Here is an 8,715-nt window from a genome sequence, read left to right as displayed (position 1 = left end):
TTGGTAAAAAAGGAGTGCTGTATAATGGGTAAAATGTTTCCCCTGATTATTCCGGCAGATATTGATAAACCCGGACTGTGATCGTCTTGGAAGACACTGTAATTCCCCGTGAGTGAGGCAATCATTGCTGGAAAGGTGGATAATTCCTTCATGACCAGCTGTGAGGGGTATGTTGGAACCATCAGACACACTATCAAACCAATGTGATGTAATGATCGCTCGGGTGGTCTGTAGAGTGGAGAGGGGTAGACTGCCCGTCACAGTGATTAATGTTACTAAAGATCCCCCTTACATTGAAGGAGGGTATGAGGCTGGGAACATTACATACTGACATTGAGGTGAGCTGTAAGGCTGAACATTTGGGCATGGGGAGGATGAGAATGGCCCAAAGAAGCCTTGGTCTGTTGACAAGCTTATTGCTCATTTTGGATTACATCAGAAGAATTTTACTCCATCTAATTTAACTGATATCCGTGAGCTGTTACAAAGAAATATGTCTGTGTTTAGTGAGGGGGAGGGGGATTTGGGGAGAACTCACCTGACACTGCACCAGATCGATACAGGGGATGCAAAGCCTGTGAAGTTGCCACCCCGTCGTGTTCCCCTTCATTTACAACATGAGGTGTCTGACCATGTAAAGCAAATGTTGGCAAATAACATAATTCAGCCTTCTCATAGTCCGTGGGCAGCTCCAGTAGTTCTGGCACGTGGCGTGTGGCGGTGACCTCCCGTTTTGTGTGGATTATTCCTAACCAGGAAAGACGCGTATCCGTTGCCACGCATTGATGATGCCCTTGACAGTCTGAATAAAGCTTGCTGGTTCTCCACGCTTGATTTAGCCAGTGGTTACTGGCAAGTGGAGCTGGATCCTAGGGATAAACATAAGACTGCTTTTATCACTCGGCAAGGCCTGTTTGAATTCAATGTCCTCAGTTTTGGTCTTTGCAATAGTCCTAGTACATTTCAGCGACTGATGGATCTGGTGCTGGCAGATCTTCAGTGGACCACCTGTCTGGTGTACCTGGACGATGTCATAATATTTGGACGGACATTTCAGGAACATTTAGGCCGCCTGGACGAAGTTTTAACAAAACTACGCCAGGCTAACCTTAAAGTCAAGCCCAGTAAGTGTAACTTGTTTGCCACTCAGGTGCAGTATTTGGGACATATCATTTCATCAAAGGGGGTGAAGGCTGATCCTGCGAAAGTAGAGGCGGTGCGTCAGTGGCCGCTGCCCAAAAATCAGACAGAGGTCAGGAGCTTTGTGGGGTTAGCCTCGTACTATCGGAGGTTTGTGAAGGGGTTTGCTGAGATTGCTCGCCCCCTGCACCAACTCACTGAGAAAGGCAGGCGTTTTAAATGGACAGACGCATGCCAAACAGCCTTTGAACAGCTCAAACTGAGTTTAATGTCTGCACCTGTTCTTATATACCCTGATCCCTCCAACACATTCATTTTAGATACGGATGCTAGCGATACGGGTATCGGGGCTGTATTGTCACAAGAAGAGGGGGGGTGTGAACATGTTATAGCATATGCCAGCAGAGCTCTTACTAAGCAGGAAAGAAAATATGCCACAACCAAGAAGGAGTTGTTAAGTATGGTCCACGTTCATCAGGCATTTTAAACATTATCTATTGGTAAGGAATTTGTCCCCTTGAACAGAGCATAATTCCTTGAGGTGGCTGCATAATTTCCAGGGGTTAGAGGGACAGTTAGCCAGGTGGGTAGAGCAGCTAGCAAGCTTTCAGTATAAAATTGTTCATCGCCCTGGACGAGGGCATGCCAATGCTGACGCCCTTTCTAGGCTGCCTGCTTACCTGTCAACTCTAGTGCCCCCGGAACCAGCCCCACAGACATGGGGGGCGCCTGTAATAGCTGCAGTGCAAAATGTGCCTCTTAATGTAACTCCAGGGTGGGAAGGGGATGAGTTGGCTCTGGCGCAGCGGGAAGATGCCGAGTTACAAAAGATCATTGCTCTAAAAAAAGAGGGAGTGACTTGTTTGCAACCACCGGATGATTTACAAAAGTATGCACTGGTATGGTCCCAGTTACAAATGCAGGGCTCCCGGTTGGTGAGATTTCCTCCATCGAACTCGGATGCCGCAAACCAGGTCCAGGTAGTTATTCCTACTGTAATGGTGTCAGAAATTTTAAGACAGTTGCATAATGATATTACGGGTGGACACTTGGGAATACAGAAACTACAAGCAAAAGTGAAAGACCGTTTCTATTGGCTGGGCTGGTTTAGAGATGTAAAGCGATGGTGTCGTGAATGTGTGGATTGTGGGTCCAGAAAAGATGTGGGGAAACAATGGCGGGCTCCACTCCAATCGGTTGTAGCATCAAGCCCATATGAGCGGGTGGCGTTGGACATTTTGGGACCTCTCCCCGAAACCTCCAAAGGAAACAAATACATTATAGTTATTGGGGATTACTTTTCCAAATGGACGGAGGCATTCCCTCTTCCTAATCAGGAAGCTGAGACGGTGGCCAAGTTGTTGGTTGAACAGTGGGTGTGCCGCTTCGGAGCCCCCAGGATAATCCATACTGATCAGGGCCGAAATTTTGAATCCAGGTTATTTAAAGAAGTGTGCCAGTTGCTGAACATTCATAAGACCAGGACATCACCTTATCATCCTCAATCTGATGGAATGGTTGAAAGGTTTAACAGGACACTGGCATCCATGTTGTCTCTATTTGTAGATGATAACCAAGCTAACTGGGATATCCTGTTGCCTTATGTGATGATGGCCTATAGAAGCAGCGTGCACTCCAATACTGGTTTTACACCCTATGAAGTTGTTTTTGGAAAAGAGATAGTCCTTCCCGTGGATGTTATGCTTAACCTTGCTAATGGGGAAGGATTTTCTTCTGCTTCAGAGTATGTGGCTAGATTGTTGGAGACCTTGTCTACAGTGGTAGAGGCGGTAAAGGGCCATCAGCTAAGAGCCTCTGGGAAGCAGAAGGAAGAATATGACTTCAGAGCACATTTCCAATACTATTCTGAGGGAGAATTGGTGTGGGTCCGGGGGAAAGTTAGGAAAAGGGGGCTCTGTCCAAAATTACAACGAAGGTTTAAGGGGCCTTATAAAGTCACAGAGAGAATAACAGAAGTTCTGTATAGACTGGTGCCTGTTGAGGGGGGGACAGAAATAGTGGTGCACTTCAACCGACTTAAACCATGTCTGTCTTCTGTAACAGAGGTTACCAACCAAGAGGGTGCAGAGAGCCTACGGACAGCTGGCATCCCACCTAAAGAGACCTGGCTGCAGACCTTAGCTTCTACAGCGGGTCGAGAGAGCGAGGTGGTAGTGCCAGCGGCCAGATCCGAGGTGCCCCCAGTCACACCTACAAGGGGAGCAAGCAGTGTGCCAGGAAGCTGCGCCGCCTCAGTAGGATCACAAGGGCAAAGACACCGGCCGGCTCCGGCCACACAGAATCAAGGTGGTCAGGAATCTTCACACCCTGGGACCATGCGAACACCCATGACTAGCCATTCTGAAATGACTGGGGAGACCCAGCAAGGTGCATCGCTATCCAAAGACTTATGCCAAGGACGTTCAAGGAGGGTACCAGTGTGATCCCTGGACTATGAAATGTTTTTTGAATTCATTTCGAGGACTCGAGTCTGTTTTATGGGTGGGGGGGAGTGTAATGAAATGACGTTGGATGAATGTATTGTTATGACTGGACGATGGGGGGGGGAGGGAGCTGAGGGAAGAGTGGGTTGAGTTAATTGATTGCTCGCACCTGACCACTGATGAGCGTGAAGGAGCAGGAACTTTGGAGCAGTGATTATCGTCGAGTTGAAGGAGAGGCATAGTCATAAAAAGAAGAGCACAGCAAAGGGTGAGTGGAACTGGGAAGTGGCGTGTGGTTGCTAACGCCGAGCTGCACTCAAGGTTTGGGGGTGGGTGCCGTTCAGTATGCTATTTAGGGCTGCCGGGCTGGGCTAAGATAGTTTAGCTGGCTAACCTGTAGATAAGGCCGGGCATAGGAGGCGTGAGGTGGCGTTGCTGCTTCTCAGAAAGAGGTGCTCGGTTCCGCTTATTGTTCGGAGGCCTCACGAGCACCGGACTGGCGTCTGCTTTCTCCCCCGCGCCAACCAGCGCCAAAGCTTAGACCCCGGGGGAGGGTCTCGTATCCCGGGAGAGTTAACCCTCTAGGCGCCACAGGCTTACTTTAGTCGACAAGATGCGGTACTGAATAAAACGGCCGATGAAGTCAAATAGGGTGTCATATTTCGCTCGACTTCCACTCCACTAGATGGCAGACATGTCATACGCCATCCCGAAGTCGAAAAAAAAGGACACGCTTTTAAACAAAACTTTCTTGCTACAGCGCATTGAATCAGTGCATGAAATACCGGAGCTAGTGTGCGTGTGAGCCACTTTGTCAGAGCCGATATTGTCAACGCCAGCAGTATTTGCATTAGATTATCGCCTAATGGCATCAAAAAGTTTACCTGAAATGAAGTGTTGGGTCTTCTATTCAAGGACCCTGATTCTGAAGGGGAATATCTGCCTTCAGAAAATGACGGTGATTCGTTTAGTGAGGCTTCAGATGCGTCCCTGCCTTGCAATGATGCAGCTGGACAAAGTGAGAGTTTACTCCATAGTTTAGCTTACACCAAGCACAAACGTTGACTCGTTTGCCCAATGTCACTGGTGGGAATAATGTTTCACGGGTTCGAGTGTTCATCGGGAAGTTAGCAGGGTGTTAGTGGTGTGGCTTAACGAGGCTGGAGGTAGCCTAATATCCATAGCTTAGCTTCTGTCTTCTGAACACACGTGTGCCTCTCCACAATCGCGGCGACAGTAACGTGGTGGAGCCTTTGTCTAATGCCACTGGGTATGTTAGACGAGGTCGAAGTGCTCATAGGACAGTTAGGGGGGAACGTTGTGGCAGTGTGGGGAGTCGCAATGAGAATGACAGTAGGCCTAGTCCGAGCTGCGCAAATTCTCTCCACTCGGCGCACGCGAGGCAGATCTGGCCATGCTGCTCGCATGGTGGAGGTGGTGACACGCTCTCTCCCTCTCCCACACACACACACACACACACACACACACACACACACATTAGGTCATGCATAGTCTATCACAAGATGATGGGAATGCCGGCCCTGTATGGATAGGGATAGGGAGTCATTATCTCTACAGCAAAAGGCCTGCTACATAAAAAAAAAAAAAAGTCAGCCATTTAGTAATGATTTACACTGTTGATTTGCTATCTACTTCCCTGATCATTTAGGACATACAGTACACTATGTGTTCCTTTTTGTGTGTTCATGTCCTTGTGATGTGTGTGTCTTTGTCAGCTAAGAAAAAAAAAAAAAAAAACATCAACAAAAACAACAAAAAAAAAAAAATACTAACATTGTCTCTTGTCTTGTCTCGTCATCTCACTCCTGATCTGTGCCTTGCCGTGGCAAATGAGCTTTTGAACTAAACAGGTCTTGTCTACTTGTGTTTGTGTGTCATCTGAATAATATATATGTGCCCCATACATGGAATCAGAGTGCCTACTGTATGTAGTAAATGGAAAATCTCTACAGCAAAAGGCCAGTCTACCGCTACATGCATTTGGTTTGTTTCTGCCATTTATTAGTAATGATTTACACAGTTTGTTCACTACTTACTATTTACCTGAGCATTCAGTATTGTGCAATATAGCATACAGAAGGTGAGGGACATTTTGGGGGGAAAGAAGTGGTGCATTTTAACATTCAAACATGCGACTTTTCATGAAAATTCTATAATCCAAGATGGCCGCCACCATATGACGTCATAATATGCAAATTAGATATAAACATTTAATCTCTACATACACTTTGGGTCATCCTTAATATTTCTCTAATTTACAGAAAGTCTCTATCTCTTATCACTTTTAAGATATAGCCTTTTGAAATGAAGATGTCAAAATTGATCGTTTCGGAAAAAAACCTCTGGCGCCTAAAGGGTTAAGTGTTTATTGACTGTGTGTGTGTGTGTGTGTGTGTGTGTGTGTGTGTAACTTATTTTAAACCTGGCAGTATCCGTTTCATGATTGGGTGGGAGGGTTGTGGTGATCTAAAGCCTTATGTTGTAGTCTGATGGCGTCTTTGGTATGAATCTTAAAGTGCAGTGTGAACCTGTGCAGTGCCCTATGGGGGTGGTGTGGGCTATAGCTTTTACCATTTATTGTGTGTGTGATCTCTTTTGTATGGTCTCTTTATTGCAGTGTCTTCTGTGTAGTAAGCTTCATAGTGGTGTGTTGTTCGCCCAGGTTGATAGCATTTGGTTTTAAGATTTCATGAATCCCAGTCTGACATGTTTGGTAGCTGCATGAATTGTGTTAAATAAAGATTACTGTTTATACATCTGTGCTACTTTTTCTGTAGAGTATTTCTCTAGTCACAACAGTCTGACCTCACATTCTAGGCTTATTACAAAAGCTTACCTAAGACTTCACCACACGTGAACGTTTTTCAACATTAGGTGTAGGCCTATTTCTGCTTAATTTCTGCTTCAATTTCTGCAACACTATGGCCTGCATCGCTTCCACGTCATTACATATGCACGTCTTTGTTTCTCGCATATAATACAAGTATTTCCTGAAAACGTTGCGCAGTTATTTTGGGTTTGAATCAAGCTCTGGATGTCTTGCACATAGTGGAGCAGAGTAGGCCTACAAATGAGATTTGTCACCGTACCTGTATCTATCGTCTATTTTAATCAGTATCGTTGTTTGTCGCAATTTAATAGCCTCAAGGGCCGGATTACATTATTATTTTGTCATACGTCGCGGGCCGGAATTGGCCCGCGGGCCGGGTGTTTGAGACCCCTGCCATAGATTATGCAACTGCCTGTATCCGAATCTAGCAAGCATTTCATGGCCCTTCGTTTGTGTTTTGCAGAAAGCAGGTAGGCCTACTAGGCTAATCCAGTGGTCAAAATGACACGATAATCATGTGTGAGTAATAGAGATTTTTATCGAGAGAGCTCCAATATAAGTGATAAGGCTATTTAACCATAAGTAATGACCCAACGGTAAACCTGAAGAACTTTGGGAAAAACTTACGATTGGTGCAGCTACTTCCATCCAAGCAAAAACTTTTCAAATGACTGGCACTTGTCTGCCCAGTGTACTTTCTGTTATGTTTTTGTTTTGTTTTATTGACTGTGCACCTCTGCATTTTAATAATTCGCAATGACATTCATATGACGCCCCCTCAAACTGAGCTACAGTGCCCACACAGCCTGTTGAATGCGTGTGAATCCTGCTTGTGCTATTGTTATTGCCATGGTTTACGTGTGGTAATGAATGAAGCCATGCCGCGGCATGTTATGCGTCAAGGAGATTAGACTACGCTAGATTACATAGGCTACTCTACATATGGTTTGTTTATTGTATGATACAACAAAATGAAAAGCTACAGACCATATTCATAGACTTTGGTGGAAAAGTGTAGTTTGGGTGAAGACATTAGGCTACATTTTGAAGCTAATCCATGTCATTCAATTTTTTTTATTTTTTTTATTCGGTTTCATGTTCACGAAAGCTGGTAACAATTTGGCCTTGGCCTTACGCACCGATGTATGTGGAGGTGCGAGTGTGACAGTTTTTGCAATGACGTCATTAAAATAGCGTCCCCCCACTTTAAAAATCCCCACTACACCACTGACGGACACACACACGGACACACACATACGGACACACACACCATCTTTATTTATGGTATCAATAGGAATACATGCAAGCTGCAAGCATGCCTTTGGGACATGCAAACACAGATGCAAAGTAACTACACAAATAGCAAGAGCCCAAAGTCAAGCCAAGGTCCGTGTGTGTGTCCGTGTGTCTCTGTGTGTTTGTGTGTGTGTGTGCATGTGTCCGTGTTTGTGTGTGTGTGTGTGTGTGTGTGTGTGTGCATAATGTGTCAGGGAGAGCATTCTCACTTTCTAACTGATGCTCTTTTGCTCTTTCTTTTGTTTGTTTCTTTCTTTCGTTCTTTCATTCTTTCTCTCTCTCTCTCTCTCTCTCACACACACACACACACACACACACACACACACACACACACATATATACATAGGTGTGTGAGGAATTTAAGGGTGTGTTCTTTTCCAGGGAATGGTGGGTGGCATAAGGTGGAGCTAGCATGTGTGTCCAATACTGAGAACCAACCTGCAACTAACAACATGAATGAACTCGCCACAAACCTCAAATATGCACTAAACAAATCATCCACACGAGCACAACCCACACACATACACACACACACACACACACACACACACACACACACACACACACAAGGATTAAGTGAATAGAATAGATACCATATCACACCAACTATTGGAGCTGTTAGATGCCTGAAAACACACTCGTGCACACACACACATGCACACACACACGCAAACACACACACACACACACACACACACACACACACAGACACACACAGACAGGCACAAAATCACACAATGTCACATAAACACACATAAACATTCATTTCCCTTGCAAAAAATAACTGCAGTACATTGCAGTTACATGTATACTATAGTGCAGTACTGTAGTATTTTCATGTCCAAAATACTGCATTTCCTGCATACAAACTGCAAATATGCCCTCCAACTGCAGTAATCATGGGCGGACTGGCCATCTGGCATACCGGGCATTTTCCCGGTGTGCCGACGCACCTTTTGGGCCGATAGAATAGGCTATGGCCTA

This window comes from Alosa alosa, chromosome 12 (genome assembly GCF_017589495.1).
Source record: "Alosa alosa isolate M-15738 ecotype Scorff River chromosome 12, AALO_Geno_1.1, whole genome shotgun sequence".
NCBI lineage: Eukaryota > Metazoa > Chordata > Actinopteri > Clupeiformes > Clupeidae > Alosa > Alosa alosa.
This window is presented reverse-complemented; position numbering follows the sequence as displayed.